The following is a 24,904-nucleotide window of genomic DNA, read 5'->3' on the forward strand; positions in this document are numbered from 1 at the left end:
GGATGGTCTCGATCTCCAGACCTCGTGATCCGCCTGCCTCGGCCTCCCAAAGTGCTGGGATTTCAGGCGTGAGCCACCGCACCCGGCCTTGTTTTATTTCCTTTTTTAAACAACATTTTCTTTGCCCAATAGATAATTTTAAAGTATGTTTTCTCGGGTGAGGTTTCTTACTAAAAAACTGCAAATTAAAATAAAAAATAACATTAAAAAGACACAAATTTAATTTTAAAGAGAAAAAAATAAAATTTAAAGAAAAGGAAGTGCCAGGCGTGGTGGCTCTCACCTGTAATCCCAGCACTTTGGAAGGCTGAGGCGGGCAGATCACCTGAGGTTGGGAGTTAGTGACCAGCCTAACCAACACGGAGAAACCCTCTCTCTTCTAAAAGTACAAAATTAGCCCGGTGTGGTGGCACATGCCTGTAATCCCAGCTACTTGGGAGGCTGCGACAGGAGAATTGTTGAACTCAGGAAGTGGAGATGGCAGTGAGCAGTGAGCAGAGATTGCGCCCTTGCACTCCAGCCTGGGCAACAAGAGCGAAACTCCATCTCAAAAAAAAAAAAAAAGAAAAAAAAAAAGTAAAATTTTTAAAAAAATAAAGTATGTTTTTCAGTTTCCAAATTCTGTACTTGGGAATTTTCCAAGAATCTTTCTGTTACTGATTTCTAACTTAAACGCCTTATGGTCAGAGAATGTACTTTGTATAACCCAAATTCTTTCGTAGTTATCAAGACTTGTTTTATGGCTAAGAATCTGGTCTTTTTTTTTTTTTTTTCATTTATTTTTTTGTAGAGACAGGGTCTTGCTATGTTGCCCAGCCTGGTCTTGAACTCCTGGCCTCAAGCAATCCTCCCACCCTGGCCTCCCAAAGTGCTGGGATTACAGGAGTTAAGACACCATGCTCAGACTGAATGTGGTCTGTCCTGATGAATATTCCATGTGCACTTTAGCAGAATGCCTCCCTGTTGTTGCACAGAGGGCTCTATAAATCAAGTCAAGTAAATAGTGTTGTAACAAGTCTACTACATCCTTGCTGGTTTTCTGTCCACTTGTGCTATCAACTAGTAAGAGAATGGCATTAAAATCTCTGACTAAAATTATGGATTTGTCTTTTTCTCCTTTCAGTCTATCAGTTTTTGCTTCATGTATTTTGAAACTGTTATTAAAGGCATAAACACTAAGAATTGTTATATCCTTTCAACTAATTCCTTTATCATTATAAAAAAAAGCATTAAAAAATTACCCTTCTTCATTCCTGATAAAAATCAGTCTGTATGAAACAAAAGCTACTTTTCAATTTCAGATTTTATTAATGCTTTCCTCTCACATAAAATGTATATATAGGATGCCTTTAGATTTACCTAAAATAAATGTATAAACCTGTTGATTGTAAACATTAGTGATGTGTAGATAACAGCATTTTGATGGTTTTTACATAAAAAAAAAATTTTTTTTTTTGGAGGCAGGATCTCACTCTGTTGCCCAGGCTGGAATGCAGTGGCACAATCATAGCTCACTTCAGCCTCAAACTCCCAGGCTCAAGTGATCCTTCTAGCTCAGCCTCCTGAGTAGCTGGGACTACAGGCACGCACCACCATATCCAGCTAATTTTTTCTAGCTTTTGTAGAGATCAGGGTCTCTCTATGCTACCCAAGCTGGTCTTGAACTCCTGGCCTCAAGTGGCCCTCCAGCCTCCACCTCCTGAGCCACTGAGATTGAGACGGAGTTTCGCTCTTGCCACCCAGGCTGGAGTGCAACGGCACAATCTCGGCTCACTGCAACCTCCACCCCAGCGGGGTTCAAGTGACTCTCCTGCCTCAGTCTCCCGAGTCGCTGGAATTACAGGCGGCCCCCCCTCCACCACCACCACACCTGGCTAATTTTTGTATTTTTAGTACAGACAGGTTTTCACCATATTGGCCAGGCTGGTCCCGAACTCCTGACCTCAAGATGATCTACGCGCCTCAGCCTCCCAAAGTGCGGGGGTTACAGGCACGAGCCCCCACACCCGGTCCCGGGCAGCTTTTTAATTTTAAAACATGTAATTGAAAAAATATATATATAACATTCAAGGTATATAAAATGATGATTTGGTATATATATACACATTATGTACTGACTACCACAGTCAAATTAACACAACCAACACCACCACCCATAGTGACCATGGGGGGTGGTGGGAATAAGGACACTTAAAATTTGCTCTCTTTATCAAATTTCAAGTAAGCAATACAGTATTATCAACTATAGTAACCATGCTGTACATTACATCCCCTCCCTCTTTCCCCTACCTCCTCCCCAGGCACTAGCAACCACCCTTGTATGCTCTGCTTTTATGAGTTCAACTTGTTGGATTCCACATATTAATGAGACTATACAGTATTTGTCTTTCTGTATCTGGCTTATTTCACTTAGCATAATTATCTCCCAGTTTCATCCATAATGTCACCAATGACAGGATTTCCTTCTTTTTATGGCTAAATAGTATTCTGCTGTGTGTGTGTGTGTATGCCACAATTTCTTTATACATTCATCTGTCGATGGACACTAAGGTTACTTCCATATCTCGGCTATTGTGAATAATGCTACAACTAACATGGGGGTACAGATATCTCTTCAATCTACTGATTTCACTTCCTTTGGATATATACCTAGAAGTGGGATTGCTGAATTGTACAGTAGTTCTATTTTTAATTTTGAGAAGAACCTCCATATTGTGCTCCATAATGGCTGTTCCAATTTACATTCCCACCAATAGGGTACAAGGGTTCTCTTTCGCCATACCCATATTGATACTTTGTATTAACAAAAGCTTTTGAAGAAAAAATAAAACGACTTGTAAAAATCAACTTAGATGTTTAACAATTAAAATTCATTTTCCAACTATAATTTTTGTATTTTTTGTAGACATGGTATCTCACTATGTTGCGTAGGCTGGTTCTGAACTTCTGGGCTCAAGCAATCCACCTGCCTCAGCCTCCCTAAGCACTGGGATTACAGGAATGAGCCACCTTGCTCAGCCACCTTACTGTTTAGAACAGCACACATTCTAATAAATGCCATTAATATCAACAAAACACTATTAACTCCAATTACAAGACTAAATGCACTGGGTTAGGTCGCTCAGAGTGAGACCTTGTCTCAAAAAAAAAGATAAAAAAAACTAAATGTAGTTCATGTAATTCCTCTCATTGTAATAAAAGATATTTTTTAAAGGTTCAAAAACAGCTTTATGTTCCCTGGTAACCCAAACCATGCAAAATGAATGATGAACTTTGTTAAACCACAAAGAAAGTACAGTTTTATCAAAGCTATTTGCTACATTTAAGCAATTTAAAATAGGGGCTTGGTAACTCCCATTAGAAAGCATTATCAAAGTCAGGTTGACTGGGTCACAGAACTACAAAATTGAAATCATTTCAGATAAAATCAGTTCCTTTTTCAGAACACAAGGCAGTTAGTTTAATTCTCTACCATTGTACCTGCCACTGAAAGTTTTATACATAAGAAGGTTATAAAGAAGGGATGCAAATAACAAATGCCTAAAAGGCATCAGGCATGATATTAAGAGTTGTGGGAACTAGAGAGAATGCAGGCGGCCACTACTACTAGGAACCATCCAATAGTTGCCAAATGAACTTGGAAAAATCAGAGCTTCCTTTCTACCTTTTTAAAGAAATCAGGATTTTTATATAAATGTCCAAGTTTTAAAATATTGGCAACTAATTAAAAACTTCTAAACATTAAGAAGTCCAAACAACACTACGTAAGAAGGCATATGCATCTAAAGGTTAAAAGTCAAGAGAGGAATCACTTTTAATTTCCATTATGAAATATACTGACTGGCTGGGTGTGCTGGCTCACGCCTGTAATCCCAGCACTTTGGGAGGTCACAGGGAGCGGATCATTTGAGGTCAGGAGTTTTGAGACCAGCCTGGCCAACACGGCAAAACCCCATCTCTACTAAAAATACAAAAAATTAGCCAGGTGTGGTGGCTCGTGCCTGTGGTCCTAGATACTTGGAAGGCTGAGGCATGAGAATTATTTGAACCCCGGAGGCAGAGGTTGCAGTGAGCCAAGATAGTGCCACTGCACCCTAGCCTGAGTGACACAGGAAGACTATGCCAAAAAAAAAAAAAGTATGTGTGTGTGTGTGTGTATACACACACTGATTTGGTTAAATGCCTAGCTTTACCAATAAAGATATGTGAGCCAATGAAGCTATCAAACTGATAATACAACCACACTGAATGGAATGAAAAAATAATCCAAATAATTATTTTATTTTAAGAGACAGGATCTCACTCTGTCACTCAGGCTAGAGTAGAGTGGTGCCATTATAGCTCACCATAGCCTTAGACTCCTGGGCTCAAACAATCCTCCCATTTCAGCCTCCTGATGAGTAGCTATGACTACAGATGTGCAGCACCACACCCAGTTAATCTTTTTTTTAATGTAGATGATACGGTTTGGCTGTGTTCCCACCCAAATCTTATCTTGAATTGTAACTCCCACAATTCCCACATGTCATGGGAGGAACCTGGTGAGAGGTAATTGAATCACAGGGGAGGGTCTTTCCCATGCTGTTCTCATGGAAGTGAATAAGTCTCACGAGATCTGATGGTTTTAAAAGAAAAGGGAGTTTCCCTGCACCAGCTCTCTACTTGCCTGCTGCCATTCACATAAGACGTGACTTGCTCCTCCTTGCCTTCTGCCATGATTGTGAGGCCTCCCCAGCCACATGGAACTGTAAGTCCAATAAACCCCTTTCCTTTGTAAATTGCCCAGTCTCAGGTATGTCTTTATTAGCAGCGTGAGAACAGACTAATACAGTAAATTGGTACCAGTAGAGTGGGGCACTGCTGAAAAGACACCTGAAAATGTGGAAGCGACTTTCGAACTGGGTAACAGGCAGAGGCTGGAACAGTTTGGAGGGCTCAGAAGAAGAGAGGAAAATGTAGGAAAGTTTGGAACTCCCTAGAGACTTGTTAAGTGGCTTTGACCAAAATGCTGATAGTGATATGGACAATAAAGTTCAGGCTGAAGTGGTCTCAGATGGAGATGAGGAACTTGTTGGAAACTGGAGCAAAGGTGACTCTTGTTACGTTTTAGCAAACAGCATTTTGCTCCTGTCCTAGAGATTTGTGGAACTTTGAACTTGAGAGAGATGATTTAAGGTATCTGGCAGAAGAAATTTCTAAGCAGCAAAGCATTCAAGAAGTGACTTGGGTGCTCTTAAAAGCATTCACTTTTATAGGGGAAGCAGAGCATAAAAGTTCAGAAAATTTGCATCCTGACAATGCAATAGAAAAGAAAATCCCATTTTCTGAGGAGAAATTCAAGCCAGCTACAGAAATTTACATAAATATAAATATTTATTTACATAAATAACGAAGAGCGGAATGTTAATCCCCAAGACGGGGGGGGGGGGGGGGGGGGGGGGATGTCTCCAAGGTATGTCAGAGGTCTTCACAGCAGCCTCTCCCATCACAGGCCCAGAGGCCTTGAAAGAAAAAGTGGTTTCGTGGGCTGGGCCCAGCATCCCCTTGCTGTGTGCAGCCTAGGGACTTGGTGCTCTGTATCCCAGCCACTCCAGCTGTGATTAAAATGAGCCAAGGTACAGCTCAGGCCATGGTTTCAGAGGGTGCAAGTCCCAAGCCTTGGAAGCTTCCACATGATGTTGAGCCTGTGAGTGCACAGAAGTCAAGAACTAGGGTTTGCGAACCACCGCCTAGATTTCAGAGGAGGTATGGAAATGCCTGGATGGGCAGGAAGAAATTTGCTGCAGGGGCGGGGCCCTCATGGAGAACCTCTGCTAGGGCAGTGTGGAAGGGAAATGTGGGGTGGGAGCCCCCACAAAGGGTCCCCACTGGGGTGCTGCCTAGTGGAGCTGTGAGAAGGTGGTCACCATCCTCCGTACCCCAGAATAGTAGATCCTCCCACAGTTTGCACCGTTCTCCTGGAAAAGCTGCAGACACTCATCACCAGCCCGTGAAAGCACACGGGAGGGAGGCTAGGTACCCTGAAAAGCCACAGGGGTAGAGTTGCCCAAGACCATGGGAACCCACTTCTTGCAGCAGTGTGACCTGGACGTGAGACATGGAGTCAAAGGAGATCATTTTGGAGCTTTAAGACTTGACTACCCCGCTGGATTTCACACTTGCATGGGGCCTGTAGCCCCTTCATTTTGGCCAATTTCTCCCATTTGAAATGGCTGTATTTACCCAATGCCTGTGCCCCCATTGAATCCAGGAAGTAACTAACTTGCTTTTGATTTTACAAGCTAATAGGCGGAGGAAACTTGCCTTGTCTCAGATGAGACTTTGGACTGTGGACTTTTGAGTTAATGTCAAAATGAGTTAAGACTTTGGGGTCGGGTGCAGCGACTCACGTTTGTAATCTAAACACTTTGGGAGGCTGAGCGGGGGCAGATCACTTGAGATTAGGAGTTCAAGACCAGCCTGGTCAACGTGGCGAAACCCCATTTCTACAAAAACTATAAAAATTACTCACTGCAACGTCCACCTCCTGGGTTCAAGCAATTCTCCTGTCTCAGCCTCCCATGTAGCTGGGATTACAGGTGCATGCCACTATGCCCAGCTAATTTTTGTATTTTTAGTAGAGATGGGGGTTTCATCACATTGGTCAGGCTGGTCCTGAACTCCTGACCTCAGGTGATCTACCCGCCTCAGCCCCCCAAAGTGCTGGGATTACAGGCGTGAGTCACTTGGGTGTGTCAGCCATGTGAGAACAGACTAGTACAGTAGAGATGGAGGTCCTGCTACATTTCCCAGGCTGATCTCAAACTCCTGGCCTCATGCAATCGTCCCACCTTGACATCCTAAAGCACTGGATTACAGATATTAGCTACAGCGCCCAGCCACATATAACTTTTGAAGACAGTATTTTGACATAAAGAGCTGAGAAAAAAATCTTGACCTGGCTAGGCACAGTGGCTCATGCCTGCAATCCCAGCAATTTGGGAGGCTGAAGTGGGAGGATCATTTGACCCCAGGAGTTTGAGACCAGCCTGGGCAACAAAGTGAGACCTAGCCCCTACAAAAAAATTTAAAATTAGCTGGGTGTTGTGGCACATGCCTGTGATCCCAGCTACACAGGAGGCTGAGGCAAGAGGATTGTTTGAGCCGTAAGTGCCACTGCATTATAGCCTGTGAAACAGCAAGACCCCATGTCAAAAACAAACACACACACATAAAATGAATTTGTTGATTTTCTTCACTCAGGTCTTGCACATTTTTTTGCTTGGATTGTTCATAACTATTTTACTGTTTTGTGGCTAAAGGGAAAGGAGTTCTTGTGTTTGTTAAAAAATTACTACTGGTGGCCGGGCGCAGTGGCTTACGCCTATAATCCCAGCACTTTGGGAGGCCGAGGCAGGTGGATCACTTGAGATCAGGAGCTCAAGACCAGCCTGGCCAACATGGTGAAACCCTGTCTCTACTAAAAATACAAAAAAAATTAGCCGGGCGTGGTGGCAGGCACCTGTAATCCCAGCTACTTGGGAGGCAGAGACAGGAGAATCATTTGAACCCAGGAGGTGGAGGTTGCAGTGAGCCAAGATCGTGCCATTGCACTCCAGCCTGGGGGATAAGAGCGAGACTTCATCTCAAAAAAAAAAAAAAAATTACTACTGGTATATTAATAACTTATGACAGGGTCTCAAACATCGTTTTAAATGCTGGGAATTAAAGCAATGAAAATACCAAATACTTGTCTTTATGGAGCTTATATTACAGTTGGAAAATAATTAGTAAACTTATATTTTCAAAAACATAGATGCTGTGTGGCCGGGCATGGTGGCTCACACCCGTAATCCCAGCACTTTGGGAGACCGAGAAGGGTGGATCAACCAAGGTCAGGTGTTCTGGACCAACCTGACCAACATGGTGAAACCCCATCTCTACTAAAAATACAAAAATTAGCTGGCCGTAGTGGCTCACGCCTGTAATCCCAGCTACTCTGGAGTCTGAGGCACGAGAATCACCAGGAGGCGGAGGCTGCAGTGAGCTGAGATCGTGCCACTACACTCCAGCCTAGGTGACTGAGCAAGACTTGGTCTCAAAAAAAAAAACCATAGGTGCTGTGAAGAAAAGTAAATCAAAACAGAGAGAAAGTGGAAGGGAGGGGCCTATTTTTATGGTGTCACCAGGGAATACCTCTCTGAAGAAGTAAATAAGTAAGATCTAGCCAGGCGCGGAGGCACACACCTGTAATCCCAGCATTTAGGGAAGCTGAGGCGGGCAGATCACCTGAGGTCGGGAGTTCGAGACCAGCCTGACCAACATGGAGAAACCCCATCTTTACTAAAAATACAACAATTAGCCAGGCGAGGCGGCGCATGCCTGTAATCCCAGCTACTCAGGTGGCTGAGGCAGGAGAATCGCTTGAATCCGGGAGGCGGAGGTTGCGGTGAGCCAAGATCGTGCCATTGTACTCCAGCCTGGGCAACAAGAGTAAGACTCCATCTCAAAATAAAAAAAAGAAGTAAGATCTAAGCAGGGGCCTAAGCGGCATGAAGGAGCAAGCAAATCATATGACAATAAAGGAAGAACATTCCAGGCAGGAAAAAAGTCAATCAATAAAAGCCTTAAAGCAGTAAGTAACTTGGTCTTTGAGGAACACCAAGGCCAGTGGCTCTGGAGCTTAGAGTAGTAGGAGATGAGGTCAGTGAAGGAGAAAACAAGTAAGGCCTTTTAGGCTAAGACTAGGTCTTTGGATTTTTTTTCTAAATATGATGAAAAACTATGAGGGGCCTTCAAATGAGAGTGACATGTTACCATTTATGTTTTTCATTTTAGCTGTTGTGAGAACAAACTAGAAGGAGAAAAGAATGGAAGCAAGGGAGAGCAGATAGAAGGCAATTAAAATAACCCAGAAAAGAGATAATAAACATGGCTTATATTAGGGCAAAGGAGTGGGAGCAGCAAGAAATTATAATATTGGGGATACAGTTTGAAGGTAAAGGTGCTGCTGGTGGATTGGAAGTAAAAGGGGAAAAAAGAGAAAGCAAGTATGATTTCCAGTTTGTGGCTTAAGTGGATAAACGATAGTACCATTTACTGAGAGAGTAAAGTCTCAGAAAAGGGTAGGTTTGAGGAAATAAACCAATAATTCTTTTTTGGACAAGTTAAAATTGACATGCCTACTAAAATATTCAAGAGATGTAGAAAAGGCAGTCCTGGCAGGGCACAGTGGCTCACACCTATAAACCCAGTCCTTTGGGAGGCCAAGGTGGGAGGATGCCTGAGGCCAGGTGTTCGAGACCAGCCTGGGCAACACAGCAAGACCCAGTCTCAATAACTACAATAAAATTAGCCAGGTGTGGTAGTATGCACCTAAAGTCCTAGCTACTCAGAAGGCTGAGGCAGGAGGATCGCTTGAGACCAGGAATTCAAGGTTACAATGAGCTATAATTGCATCACTGTATTTCGGCCTGGGTGACAGAATGAGACCCTGTCTTGAAAAACGAAAAAGCAGTCCATTATAGTGTGGAGTTCAATGAAGATGTCAAGGCATGTAAAGGCCTGAGTCAAGAGCAAATTAATAATGCTTACAGCCATAGCATTAGATAAGATACTCAAAGAATTGTCAAATACTAACTGACGAATACTGATAAAGAAAAGTTACAAAGCCTAAGTCTAGGTGTGATACAACAACCTTCAGGTGAGGAAAGAGAAGCTAGAAAATAAGACCGAGAAGGAGCTGCCATAAATTAGGAAAGAATAAAGATAATATGGCATCCAGAAAACCAAGTAAAGTTTTTATAAAACAAGAACTGATCAATCACTTGTGTCAAATGCTGATGACAGGCAGAGTAATTTAAAGATTGAGAACACTGACAAGAGTGATTTCAGTTGGTGGGAGTGCAAAAGAGCCAACCTGGAAAGAGTTGGGGAAAAAATGGAATCTTAGAGGGTAGAGATACTGAGAATGAGCAATTCTTTCTGACAAATTTTGCTGTAAATGAGAAGGAAAGGTGTGTGTGAGAAATGAGCTGTTTTTGTTTTTTTCCTTTTCCCATCCCTATTGAAGTTAGAGAATTAAGAGTTATAGCATGTTCATACGCTAAGAAAAATGATTCGCCAGGAAAAATAATACAGGGGATGTGCAGGTCTAGATAAAATAAAAATAAAACAAACAAACAAAAACAAAAATATCGAAGATAACCCAGAAGCAAAATCCTTAAATACACAAGAAGTCACAACATAGATGAACATAGATGAGTTGGCCTAAAAAAAAAAAAAAAAGTGGTCTGCAAGTAGGAATCATTTTCGCTGCAGAGAATAAAACACTATGTGCAATACTTAAAACAATAAATAAACAAACAAACATGCCCAGTGCAGTGGCTCACGCCTGCAATCCCAACACTTTGGGAAGCCAAGGTGGGAGGATTGCTTGACATAGCGAGACCTCATCTCTATAATAAAAAATAATAATAATTTTCTAAAAAACAGCTAAGAGTCTAGAAGGAAAGAGATTACATAGTCTTCTTAGCAAACAAAGTAGAAGGACAAGCAGACACAGCAATGGTGTAGGCACAATAGATATGTGTGGTCATAAATTTAAAGTGAGACGAGCTAGCGTATTTGTTTTCTCCAGCCACACTCCACTGCTCAGGTTCAAGGAATTACAGAGTTGACAAAGAACTGAGTGTAATCGGGGTTGAAGTTCCTTGATTACAATGAAGGAAGAGAATAACAAGAGTTTTATCACTTAACTCCACAGAATGGTACATATAGAACACTAATACTAAAATTTTTATTAAATGAATCAATATAATTGGATAAGTTAAGAAGAGAATATATGAGGAGAATGATGGACAGTGAAAAAATGGTGTAGCTACTGGCCTGGAGGTCTTGATGGAATCCAAGAAATGTCCAGTGAGAAAAATGAAAAAATAAAAAAAAATAGAATTCCAAGAAATATCAAAATAGGGTACTGAAGTATGTGAGTTAGTAAAAGAGGAAGTGGAGATCAGAGTTAGATGCTTACAATTTTGTTTTTTTTTTCGAGACAGAGTCTCGCTCTGTCGTCCAGGCTGGAGTGCAATGGCATGATCATCTCTGCTCACCGCAACCTCCACCTCCTGGGTTCAAGCAATTCTCCCGCCTCAGCCTTCTGAGTAGCTGGGATTACAAGCACATGCCACCACGCCTGGCTAGTTTTTTGTATTTTTAGTAGAGACGGGGTTTCACCGTGTTGGCTAGGCTAATCTCAAACCCCTGACTTCGTGATCCACCCGCCTCGGCCTTCCAAAGTGCTGGGATTACAGGAGTGAGCCACCGCGCCCGGCCCAATGCTTACAACTTTTTAAGTTACAGATCATGGTGATAAAGTCTAGGGTAATGGTTCTCCGTCCTGACTATACATTGGAGCCACCTGGAACACTTTTTTTTTTTTTTTTTGAGACTGAGTCTTACTCTGTCACCCAGGCAGGAGTGCAGTAGCGCCATCTTGGCTCACTGCAAGCTCCGCCTCCCGGGTTCACACCATTCTCCTGCCTCAGCCTCCCGAGTAGCTGGGACTACAGGTGCCTCCCACCATGCCCAGCTAATTTTTGTGTTTTTAGTAGAGGCGGGGTTTCACCTAGTTAGCCAGGATGGTCTCGATCTCCTGACCTCGTGATCTGCCCGCCTCGGCCTCCCAAAGTGCTGGGATTACAGGCGTGAGCCACCGCGCCTGGCCCTGGAACACTTTTTAAAAAAAATCAGACCAATAAAATATGAATTTCTGAAGGTGGCCCACTACTATCAATATTTTTTAAGCTGCCCATTTAGAATATACAGCCAGAATGGAGAACTACTAGTCTAGGGTGTGATTATGCATGCAGACAGCTAAGGTAGGTTAGAAAAGAAACCTGCAATCTGCAAACTGAAGAACTTCTAATAAAGTTTTTTTCTATTATTCTTGATATGAATAAAAACATGAGCTATGCTCAAAGTATTTCACATCTAGTAATTCATTTCATATTCATAACAACCCAATAAGGGAGGTCTAGCATTATCCCTTTGTGAGGAAAATTAGACACAGATGGGGAGAACGAAACTGTACTGAATTAAGAGTCCCAGGTTATACATAAAGTTAAAGGTGTATATTATAAACCCTAAGGCAACTACTTTTTTTTTTTTTTTTTTTTGAGGTGGAGTCTCGCTCTGTTACCCAGGCTGGAGTGCACTGGCACAATCTCCGCTCACTGCAACCTCCACCTCCCGGGTTCAAGTGATTCTCCTGCCTCAGCCTCCCAAGTAGCTGAGACTACAGTCACGTGCAACCACGCCCGGCTAATTTTTTGTATTTTTAGGACAGATGGGGTTTCACTGTGTTAGCTAGGATGGTCTCGATCTCTTGACCTCATGATCCTCCCGCCTCAGCCTCCCAAAGTGCTGAGATTACAGGTGTGAGCCACCACGCCCGGCCAAGGCAACTACTTTTAAAAATCAAGACATATAGCTAATCAGCCAATGTGAAGATAAATGGAATACTAAAATATACTCAAGTAATCCAAAAAGGAACAAACAAGAGATAGGACAAATTAAAAACAAGCAGGCCAGGCGAGACGGCTCACGCCTGTAATCCCAGCACTTTGGGAGGCCAAGGTGGGTGGATGACCTGTGGTCAGGAGTTCAAGACCAGCCTGGCTAACATGGTGAAATCCCATCTCTACTCAAAATACAAAATTTAGCCAGGTGTGATGGTGTGCACCTGTAATCCCAGCTACTCAGGAGGCTGAGGCAGGAGAATCGCTTAAACCCGGGAGGCGGAGGCGGCAGTGAGCCGAGATTGCGCCACTGCACTTCAGCCTGGGTGGCAGAGTAAGACTCCATCTCAAAAAAAGAAAAAAAAATACCAGCCCAGACAACACAGTAAGACCCTGACTATACAAAAAAAATTTTTTAAATTACCCAGATGTGGTGGTGCAAACCCACAGTCCCAGCTACTCAGGAGGCTAAGGCAGGAAGATAATTGAGCCTGGAAAGTCGAGGCTGCAGTGAGCGACGACTGTGCCACTGTACTCCAGTCTGGGTGACAGAGCTAGACTTCGTCTCAAAAATAAACAAAAAAATCTGTATGTAAATGTTCATAGCAGCACTACTCAGAATAGCCAAAAGGTAGAAGCAATGTAAATGTCCATCAAGTCATGATGAACAAAATGTGGTGTTTCTATAGAACGTAGTATTATTCAGCCATAAAAAGGAATGAAGTACTACTGAACCTAGAAAGCATTATGCTAAGTCGAAGAAGCTGGACACAAAAGGTCACACATTGCCTAAGTCCACTTGTAGGAATATCCACAATAGGCAAATCCACAGAGAGAAAACAGATAACTGGGCAGCAGGGACTAGGAGACTGGGAATGGGGAGAGACTGCTTAACAGGTACAGCGTTTCCTTTTAGGATGATGAAAACGTTTGGGAACATTTAGTTTGTGGTAATACTTGCATGACATTGTGAATGTGCCGAACACCACTGAATTACATATTTTAAGTGGTTAAAATGGCAAATTTCATGTTATGTTAATTTTGTCAGAATTTTTTAAAAAAGGAATGAAGGAGTGATACATACTACAACATGGGTGAACCTGAAAAACACTATCCTAAATGAAAGAAGCCAGTTACAAAAGATCACATATTGTATGACTTCATTTCTATGAAATGTCCAAAACAGGTAAATCTATAAAGTCAGAAAATAAATTAGTGGTTATCTAGGGCTAGGGGTCCAGGAGAGAGGGATTGGAGAGTGACTGCTAATGTATACAATGGTTCTTTCTGGGGTGATTAAAATCCTTTAAAATTAGATTATGCTAATGACTGCAAAACTGTAAATCTACTGGAAAACATCAAGATACCCCCCTTTAAATAGTTGAATTTTATGGTGTGTAAATTATATCTCAATAAAGCTAACTTTAAAAAGGAAAAACTTAGGCCAGGCATGGTGGCTCACACCTGTAATCCCAGCACTTTGGGAAGCTGAGGCAAGTGGATCATGAGGTCAGGAGATCGAGACTAGCCTAGCCAACATGGTGAAACCCCATCTCTACTAAAAATACAAAAAATAGCCGGGCATGGTGGCATGCGCCTATAGTCCCAGCTACTCAGAAGGCTGAGGCAGGACAATCACTTCAACCCAGGAGGCAGAGGCTGCAGTGAGCCGAGATCTCGCCATTGCACTCCAGCCTGGTTGACAAATGGAGACTCCGTCTCAAAAACAAAAAAAAAAAAGAAAGAAATAGCAATGAGATACCAATCCACACCTATTAGAATAGCTACAATCAAAAAAACTGACAATACCAAATACGAATGAAAATGCAAACAGGAACTCTAACATTCACTGCTGATGGAAATACAAAATAAAACAGCCCTTTTGCAAGGCAGTTTGGCAGTTTCTTACAAAGCTAAATACAGGCCTACCATATGATCCAGCAATCACATTCCTGAGGTATTTGATTATCCAAATTGATTTAAAAACTTATAGTCACACAAAACCTGCACACAATGATTATAAGCAGCTTTATTCGTAATCACCAAAACCTGGAACCAAGGATGTCCTTTGACAGGTGAATGGATAAACAAACTGGAATATATCCATACAATGGATTATTTAGCAATAAAAATAAATGAGCTAGCAAACCACAAAATGATGTAAAGGACCCTTAAATGTATATTGCTAAGTGAAAGAAACTAGTCCAGAAAGGCTACATACTATATGATTTCAATTATAAGACATCCCAGAAAAGGCAAAACTATAGAAATAGTAAAAAAGAGTAGTTGCCAAGGGCTTGGGGAAAGGCAGAGAGGGCTTAAGAGCTGAAATAGAATAATCTCATGGAGGTGAAACTATTTGGTACAATAATTTAACAGTGGATACATGTTGCCCAGGCTGGTCTCAAACTCCTGGGCTCAAGCAATCCGCCCATCTCAGATTCCCAAAGCAGTGGGATTACAAGCATGAGCCACCACACCCAACCTATGTCATACTTTTAAACATTGAGTGTACTCCTTCTACTTACTTTTTTTTTTTTTTAAGATGGGGTCTTACTGTGTTGCCCAGGCTGGTCCCAATCTCCTGAGCTCAAGCGATCGTCCCACCTCAGCCTCCCAATGTGCTTGGATTACAGGCGAGAGTCACCGTTCTACTAATGTTTTTTAAAAGCTACCTAAAAACAGCCTCAGGCAGTTTCCTTCAGAAGGTAGTACAGACAGATCCACGTGAGTATTGCCCCTGAAGACCTTCCAGTAGGACAAGATGTGAAGGTAGAAGACACTGATATTGATAATCCTGACCTTGTGTGGGCCCTAGACTAATGTGTGTGCTTATGTTTTCATTTCCAACAAAAAAGTTTAAAAAATAAAAAAAAAGAAAAACAAAAAAAAAGGCCAGATGCAGTGGCACGCAACTCAGGAGGCTGAGGCCAGAGAATCACTTGAGCCCAGGAGTTGGAGGCCAGCCTAAGCAACATAGCGAGACTCTATCTCTAAAAAAAAATTCATTTTTTAAGTAGAAAAAAGCTTACAGAATAAGGATTTAAAGAATAATATTTTTGTACACCTGTAAAATGCGTTTGTATTTAAGTGTTGTTACGAGAGTCAAAAAACAACAAACATTTTAAAGCTTCTAAAGTCAAAAGGTTACAATAAGCTAAAGTTAATTTACTATTGATCAAAGAAAAAAATTTGATGAATTTAGTGTAGCCTAACTGTACATTGTTCATAAAGTGTACAGTAGGGCACAGTAATATCCTAGGCCTTCACATTCATTCACCACCCCTCATTCACTGACTCGCCCAGAGCAACTTCCACTCCTGCAAGGTCCTCTCGTGGTAAGTGCCCTATTATAGGTGTACCACGTTTATCTTTCATATCTGTCCTGTTCTGTATTGCGTTCTGTTCTGCGTTCCATTCTGTTCTGTGTTCTGTTGTGTTCTGTCACTGTCGCCTAGGCTGGAGTGCAGTGGCGTGATCTCGGCTCACTGCAACCTCTGCCTCCTGGGTTCAATTCTCCTACTTCAGCCTCCCAAATAGCTAGGATTACAGGCGTCCACCACCATACCAGGCTAATTTTTGAGTTTTTAGTAGAGACACAGTTTCACCATTTTGGCCAGGCAGGCCTCATATTCCTGACCTCAAGTGATCTTCCTGCCTCAGCCTCCCAAAGTGCTGGGATTACAGGTGTGAGCAACCATGCCTGGCCTTCTTTTTTTTTTTTTTGAGATGAAATCTCACTCTGTTGCCCAAGCTGGAGTGAAGTGGCATGATCTCGGCTCACTGCAACCTCCGTGTCCCAGGTTCAAGTGATTCTCCTGCCTCAGCCTCGCAAGTAGCTGGGACTACAGGCACACACCACTATGCCAGGCTAATTTTTGTATTTTTAGTAGAGATGGGGTTTCACTATGTTGACCAGGCTGGTCTCGAACTCCTGACCTCGTGATCTACCCACTTCAGCCTCCCAGAGTGCTGGGATTACAAGTGTGAGCCACCGTGCCTGGTTCCCAGCCCTTTTATACTGTATTTTTATTGTATCTTTTCTATGTTTAGATACACAAATATTCACCATTATGCTATAGCTGCCTAGAGCATCAGTACAGTAATATGCTGTACAGGTTTGTAGCCTAGAAGCAATAGGCTATAGGCTATAGCCTACAAGTGTAGCATGCTACACCATCTAGGATCATGTAAGTACACTATATGATGCTCGCACAATAAAGAAATTGCCCAATGATGCATTCCTCAGAATGTATCCCCCTAGTTAAATTACTTATGACTGTGTACATCTAACAAGAGAGTATCAAAGTGCATGCAGCAAAAACTGACATACCTGAAAGGAGAAATAAACAGCTCCACAATCACAGGGAGTTCAACAATCCTCACTGATGCAATAATTCACAGAACAAGTAAACAGAAAATTATTAAAAATATGTAAGATCTGAAGAACATTATCAACCAACTTGACATAATTGTTATTTATAGAACACTGCACCCAACAACAGCAAGATAAACCATCTTTTCAAGCACACATAGAACATTCACCAAGATAAACCATATGCTGGACCGTAAAACAAGCATGGAAATATTTTAAAGAATATAAATTGGCTGGGTGCGGTGGCTCACGCCTGTAATCACAGTACTTTGGGAGGCCAAGGCAGGTGTACACCTCAGGTCAAGAGTTCAAGACTAGCCTGGCCAACACGATGAAACCCCATCTCTACTAAAAACACAAAAATTAGCCGGGCATGGTGGTGTGCGCTTGTAATCCCAGCTACTCGGGAGGCTGAGACAGGAGAATTGCTTGAATCTGGGAGGTGGAGGTTGCAGTGAGTAACTTTTGTATTTTTAGTAGAGATGGGGAGTGCCACTGCACTCCAGCCTGGGTGACACAGCGAGACTCCATCTTAAAAAAAAAAAGAATATAAATTATGCAGCATGTTCTCTGACTACAATGGAATTAAACTTGAGATCATTAACATAAAGATACTATATAAAATTCTCCAGTATTTAGAAATTAAATAATGGTCTCCTAAATAACCCCTGATCAAAAAAGAAACTGCAAAAGAAATTAAACAATATTTTGAACTGAATGAAAAGAAGAAATCAATTTATGAGATGTGGCTAAAACAGTATTTAGAAGGAAATTCATAGCTTTAAGCACTTGTATTAGAAAATAAGAAAGTTCTAAAATTAAAGACATAAATGTCCACCTCAAGATGCTCGGGAAAAAAAAGCAGACTAAATCAAGGGGAAGTAGAGGAAAAAAACATAAAATGCAGAAATCAATAAAAGTAGATTAAGAAAAAAGCAAGAGGCTGGAATTACCAATATGAGCAATGATAGAAGGCATATCATTACAGGTCCTCTAGACATTAAAAAAAAGAACAAAGGAATATTATAGGCTAGGCAAGGTGGCTCCTGCCTGCAATCCCAGCACTTTGGGAGGCCAAGGTGGGTGGATCACCTGAGGTCAAGAGTTCGAGACCAGCCTGACCAACATAGTGAAACCCCATCTCCACTAAAAATATAAAATTAGATGGACGTGGTGGCACATGCCTGTAATCTCGACTACTTAGGAGGCTGAGGCAGGAGAATCACTTGAACCCGGGGTACGAGGGTTGCAGTGAGCCGAGATCACATCATTGCACTCCAGCCTGGGCCACAAGAGCGAAATTCTGTCTCAAAAAAAAAAGGGGGAGGGGAAGGGAGGGGAGGGGAGGGGAGGGGGATGGCAGGGGTAGTGGGGAGGGGGAGGGGAGGGGGAGAGGGGAGGGGAAGGGGGGAGGGGATGGCAGGGGTAGTGGGGGGAGGGGGAGGGGAGAGAGGGGGGAGGGGGAGGAGGAGGGAGCGGGAGAGGGAGGGGGGAGAGGGAGGGGGGAGAGGGAGGGGGGAGAGGGAGGGGGAGGGGAGGGGGGAGTGGGAGGGGAGGGGAGGGGAGGGGGAGGGGGAGGGGAGGGTGGGGGTGAGGGGGAGGGGGAGGGGGAGGGAGTGGAGGGGAGGGGAGGGGAGGGAGGGGAGGGGAGGGGAGGGGAGGGGGAGGGGGAGGGGAGGGGAGGGGGAGGGGGAGGGAGGGGGAGGGGAGGGGAGGGAGGGGAGGGAAAGGAAAGAGAAAACCTAACTAGTTCCTATATCTCTAAGGACTGCTAGCAACCACTAGAAATAGGAAGAGCCTGGGCGCAGTGGCTCACATCTGTAATCTCAGCACTTTGGGAGGCCAAGGCCGGCAGATCACCTGAGATCAGGAGTTCAAGACCAACCTGACCAACATGGAGAAACACTGTCTCTACTAAAAATACAATATTAGCCGGGCATGGTGGTGCATGCCTGTAATCCCAGCTACTCGGCAGGCTGAGGCAGGAGAATCGCTTGAATCCAGGAGGCACAGGTTGCAGTGAGCTGAGATCACGCCATTGCACTGCAGCCTGGGCAACACGAGTGAAACTCTATCTCAAAAAAAAAAAAAAGAGAAAGAAAGAAACACAGGAAGAGTCAAGGAGGGGTCTTTCCTAGAGCCTACAGTGGGAGCACAGCTCTCCTGACACCCTGACCTCATATTTCTACTTTCCAGAACTGTCAGAAAATAAATTTAAGCTGTTAGAAACCACCCACTTTGCAGTAATTTACTATGGCAGCCCTAGGAAATTACTACACATATTGAATAATATTTTGGATGTAGTGAAATTAAAAATACATTAAATTTAATTTCACTTATTGCTACTTTTTTAGTGTGGGGGTACTATAAAATTTAAATTACATATTTGGTTTATATTATATTTCTAGAGGATAGCATTAATCTAGCCAGCGGCAATAGGCAGGGAAAAAAGGCATACAGATTGGAAATGAGTAAGTACAACCGGATTTCTCTGCAGAAATGATTGTGTATAAACAAAATCCTGGCTGGGTGCGATGGCTACGCCTGTAATCCCAGCACTTTGGGAGGTCGACGTGGGCGGATCACAAAGTGAGGAGATCGTAACCATCCTGGCTAACACGTTGAAACCCTGTCTCTACTAAAAACACACACACAAAAAATTAGCCAGGCGTGGTGGCACAAGCCTGTGGTCCCAGCTATTCGGGAGACTGAGGCAGAAGAATCGCTTGAACCCAGGATGCGGAGGTTGCAGTGAGCCGAGATCACGCCACTACACTCCAGCCTGGGTGATAGAGCGAGACTCTGCCTCAAAAACAAAAAAACAAAAACAAAAAACAAAATCCTAAATCTAAAAGCTGTCGGCTGGGTGTGGTGGCTCACGCCTGTAATCCCAGCACTCTGGAAGGCCAAGATGGGCAGATCACCTGAAGTCAGGAGTTCAAGACCAGCCTGGCCATGGTGAAACCCCATCTCTACTAAAAATACAAAAAATTAGCCGGGCGTGGTGGTGCGCGCCTGTAATCCCAGCTACTCAGGAAGCTGAGGCAGGAGAATCGCTTGAACCCAGGAGGTGGAGGCTGCAGTGAGCTGAGATCGCGCCATTGCACTCCAGCCCGGGCAACAAGAGCAAAACTCCGTCTCCAAAAAAAAAAGTCAAATCTCCTGTAATTGCCCAAATAATAAGAGGAACAAATGTGAAAAAGGAAGAAAAAGAAAGAAATTCTACATATTAAAACAGCAAGATGCTGGAATAGATCGTAACTCATCTCCCTAACTAGACAGTGTGACTGGGGACCAGAAATGATCTTTTAGAAAAAGTAGCATGCAAATGGAATAGTATATATGCAAACGCTCTGAGGGAAAAAATTTGAAAGTAGACTGGTGTGGCAGGTACACAGTGGGCAAGAAGATAAGGCTAAAGCGACATGGCCTGTGGGCCACAGGAAATGTTTGTATTACGTAACAGTTCTCAAGTCTATGCGTTTTTTTCTACCCCTACCATGCTGTTCTCAATACATGCCTAGGTGCCTTCAAGATGTTCTGGATGATGAACCTGCGGTCTCACTCAAACTGCTCTCCCAATCCCTCCCTCTTAATGGAGCCAAAATATTTAACAGCTTAAATCTTCCAATAGCTCCCTGTTCTCTACAATATAGTCTTAATTTCTTACTTGACTGTAAGACCCTTCATGACACAGCCTCTACTTACTCTCCAGCTTCATTCCCACTCCCTCTAAATTACTTGCATATTAATAAACTTCATCACATTTTTTCATTACTTCACGCCTTTTTACAGCAAGTTGTAAGTTTTTAATCAGATGTCTTACTCTATGTAAACCTTCTCTAATCCACACTACACAAGTGTTTCCCTCTGCTCCTGCAGCATATTTTGCTCTATTCTATATTTGTTGTGTTGTAGTTATGGTGCTTATTTATAGGGCTGTTTAACCTATTAGACCTTACTAGTCACCTTTTTATATTATTCTTCTTATTATTCCTAGCAGATAGAAAAGATCCTCTTTCCATAATTTAAAAAAAGATTTATAACATTTATGCTTTTAGGATCTAAGCATCCCTAAATTAAGAGATAATTGAACTGTACATACACAATAAAAAACTAGATTATCAGATGAGAATATCTCCCGGCTAATAAAATGAAAAAAAAAAGAAATAAAAATATATCAAAGAAAAAACTCAATTCGAGAACAACCTTTAAATATTACAAAAACAAATTAAAATATTACAAAGATATATAAGATGACTCTTCCGGCCAGACGCAGTGGCTCACACCTGTAATCCCGGCACTTTGGGAGGCCAAGGCGGGCGGATCACAAGGTCAAAAGATCGAGACCACGGTGAAACCCCATCTCTACTAAAAATACGAAAAATCAGCCAGGCGTGGTGGCGGGCGCCTGTAGTCCCAGCTATTTGGGAGGCTGAGGCAGGAGAATGGCATGAACCCGGGAGGAGGAGCTTGCAGTGAGCTGAGATCACACCACTGCACTCCAGCCTGGGTGACAGAGCGAGACTCCGTCTCAAAAAAAAAAAAAAAAAAAGATGACTCTTCCGTAAACCAACAGATAATAAATCTGGATTGGTAGATAATTAGGTTTGAATGAAACAAAGAACACTTCAAAACATTTAAGCCCCACAATATTACTTAAGTATAAGAGTATAAGAATTACATTACTTCTTATATCATAAGTTAATGTACACAAACTAGTAGCAAGTTATTAACAGAATTATGAATTTATATTTTGATTTTCACTCAATGAATTCAAGTGATACATGCACATCTACAGCCTTTCACCTTGTTTCAATTCAGTTCTCAATTAAATACTATATTGTAGCAGCCCTAATGATCCACTGCAAAGAAAGTAATTCAAAGAAAGTTGACTTTCGGCCAGGCATGGTGGCTCACACCTGTAATCCCAGCACTTTGGGAGGCCGAGGCGGATGGATCACCTGAGGTCAGGAGTTCAAGACCAGCCTGGCCAACATAGCAAAACTCCGTCTCTACTAAAAATACAAAAATTAGCTGGGTGTGGTGGCAGGAGTCTGTAATCCCAGCTACTCAGGACCCTGAGGCAGGGAGAATTGCTTCATCTGGGAGGCTGAGGTTGCAATGAACTGAGATCACGCCATTGCACCATTCCAGCCTGGGTGACAAGAGCAAGACTCATCTCAATAAATTAAAAAAAAAAAAAAAAAGAAAGTTGACTTTCCCAAAATTTCAAAAAGTAATTTGGCATAGACCCATGGACCATCATATTAGCAAAACAATTTCATTATAGCATTATTTTAAGAGTAAAAAAGTATGGGCCAGACACAGTGGCTCACGCCTGTAATCATAGCACTTTGGGAGGCTGAGATGGGTGGATCGCTTGAACTTAGAGTTCAAGACCAGCCTGGGCAATATGGCAAAACCCTGTCTCTACAAAAAATACAAAAAGTTAGTGAAGTAGGGTGATGCATGCACATGCGCGCGCACCTATAGTCCCAGCTATTAGGGGGCTAAGGCAGGAGGATTACTTGAACCCGGGAGGTAGAGGCTGCAGTGAGCTGAGATGCACTGCACTCTAGCCTAGGTGACAAAGTGAGACCGTGTTAAAAAAAAAAAAAAAAAAAACAGCCAGGTGCGGTGGCTCACACCTATAATCCCAGCATTTTGGGAGGCCGAGGTGGGTGGATAACGAGTTCAGGAGATCAAGACCATCCTGGCTAACACGGTGAAACCCCGTTTCTACTAAAAATAAAAAAATTTAGCCAGGCGTGGTGGCACGCACCTGTAGTCCCAGCTACTCAGGAGGGTGAGACAGGAGAATCACTTGAACCTGGGAGGCAGAGGTTGCAGTGAGCTGAGATCACGCCACTGCACTCCAGCTTGGGCAACAGAGCGAGACTCGGTCTCAAAAAATAAATAAATAAAAATAACAATCAGAGTAAAAAAGTGGAATTACTAAAATGTTAAGATATGGAAATGGTTAAATAAACTGAGGCAGTAAATAAAACTTTGGACTATTAAAAGCCATAAAATAACAGTAACATACAGCAACAGGGAAAGCATGTTAAATTAAAAGACAATTATATTAACATTAATCACAGAATTATACACAAGCACAGACAGGATTAGAATATTATACTACTACATTATAGAAGTATAACAGCATTAGAGTACAGAAAAATATAAGTGTTAGATAGGGGAGAGTAATTTAAATTTTTTCTTTTGAATTTCTTTTAATCATGTTACATTTTTTCCAATAAAAAGTTTTCAAAGGCTGGGTGTGGTGGCTCACACCTGTAATCCCAGCACTTTCAGAGGCGTAGGCAGGTGGATCACCTGACATCAGGCCACCTGGCCAACATAGTGAAACCCCTTCTCTACTAAAAATTCAAAAATTAGCCAGGCGTGGTGGCAGACACCTGTAATCCCAGCTATTTGGGAAGCTGAGTCAGGAGAATCGCTTGAATCTGGGAGGCAGAGGCAGGAGAATCGCTTCAATCTGGGAGGCAGAGGCTGCAGTGAGCCGAGATCACACCACTGCACTCCAGCTTGGGTGACGAAGCGAGACTACATCTCAAAAAAAAAAAAAAAAAAAAAAAAGGTTTCAAATATCATGTTAAGCTCTATTACATCCACATACTTAACATACATAGAAAATGTTTTAAAGCTTTAAACTTCTTCCTGCAAAATATTAAGTTTTAAATTTCAAATAATAAAACTGCCTAATTTTGGAATATCCTACAATCTGATGCTAAAGACCTATTGTTTTACACCAGCTGTACTATGCAAAATCCTTTCCCCAAATTTTAGCTGATAAAAAGGAATTTCCCATTCCAACAAGGCATCCCTTTGCTACGTCTATCTGTCAAACTGACCATCTATGGCACCAGTATAAAGAAAATTAACATTTTAATTCAGTTATTATGAAAGCTTATCTGCCCTTGCTATTCAGCAAACATATTACATTGGAAATTCAAATTATGACAGAAATTCCGTTTTGCAAATCAAAAAAACAAATGAAACAACCTGCCACTGACTCAGCAACTTTTTTACTTTACAACCTGTACTTAAGGTGCAAGCATACGACTGAAACCTAGCTTTCAATTTTTCTTTTTTTTTTTTTTAATCAGGCAGCCTCCAGAACCAGAGTAGGCTCTAAGAGATTCCCCTAGCTTTCAAACTGAGCAGCAAAGCCAATGCAAAACCAGTATTTGTTTTGGCAGGAAGCTCCAGTGAAAATATGAGATGTTTTGGTCTTAACTGGCAGATACACAAAGAGCAAAGAAAGGTGCCTTATTGAGTTATTATTTATAATGTAAAATCCCTTGTGTATAGCTACAAATTCACTTTTATTGCAGATACTTAATATGTTTCTTTATAGAAAGTAGCTCAACCAAATAATCTCCCAAATTTGGCACCAGGAATTGTTACAGCCTACACACCACTACAGTTCCTTGTAATTTAAAACATTTGCGTTTTAAGAATAGTCTCCACACTCCAACTATGCTGCCAATTTCTTCAGCTAAAAGCTTAAGTTTATACTATAAAATACTGTATTTACTCTCGACAATAGAATGCACTCATTTACAAAGCATACACGAGTAAATTACTCCAATATGCAACTTCAAAATTTCTCCAATATACAACGACAACATTTCTAACGTCATAGCTTTTCTATTACCCAAATCAGTAAGTCTAAATAGTAGTATTGTACACTGCACGAGGTACTATTGGCCAAAGTCAAGTCGCATATGATCAGTTCACTAAAACAGGTTATACAAAAGATCAGACCCCTAATCTCAATAAACTATTTTGCAAAATGATCAACGGAGATACCAATGCGGAGGAAAGTGTGGATTGAGTGGCAGAAAACCCTTTGCCACTACTGAAAAAAAAAAAAGTCAAAGCAAGCCTGTATGACAGGCAGATCATGTTCATGAATACAAATCTAACTTCATTGCCGACTTCCCAGTCTCACAGCAAGACGGCAGTTTACCAACTCTTTAACAGTAATACAAAGAACAGGACA

General features: G+C 42.1%; 1 protein-coding gene across 5 annotated transcripts in view; it reads right to left on the bottom strand.

Annotated features, from left to right (window-relative positions):
- DENND4C (DENN domain containing 4C) overlaps window positions 1-24,904 on the bottom strand; it is a 134,437-nt gene that overhangs the window by 107,870 nt on the left and 1,663 nt on the right. The window contains exon 1 of one of the 5 annotated variants that reach the window (XM_063696330.1): window positions 16,831-16,908. The exons of the other annotated variants lie outside the window; for them this stretch is intronic. The gene's annotated coding sequence lies outside the window, so the exon portion shown is untranslated. Of the gene's footprint in view, window positions 1-16,830; window positions 16,909-24,904 lie in introns of those variants that run through there. 5 annotated transcript variants of the gene reach the window in all.

Source organism: Gorilla gorilla, chromosome 13 (assembly GCF_029281585.2).
Source record: "Gorilla gorilla gorilla isolate KB3781 chromosome 13, NHGRI_mGorGor1-v2.1_pri, whole genome shotgun sequence".
Lineage (NCBI taxonomy): Eukaryota > Metazoa > Chordata > Mammalia > Primates > Hominidae > Gorilla > Gorilla gorilla.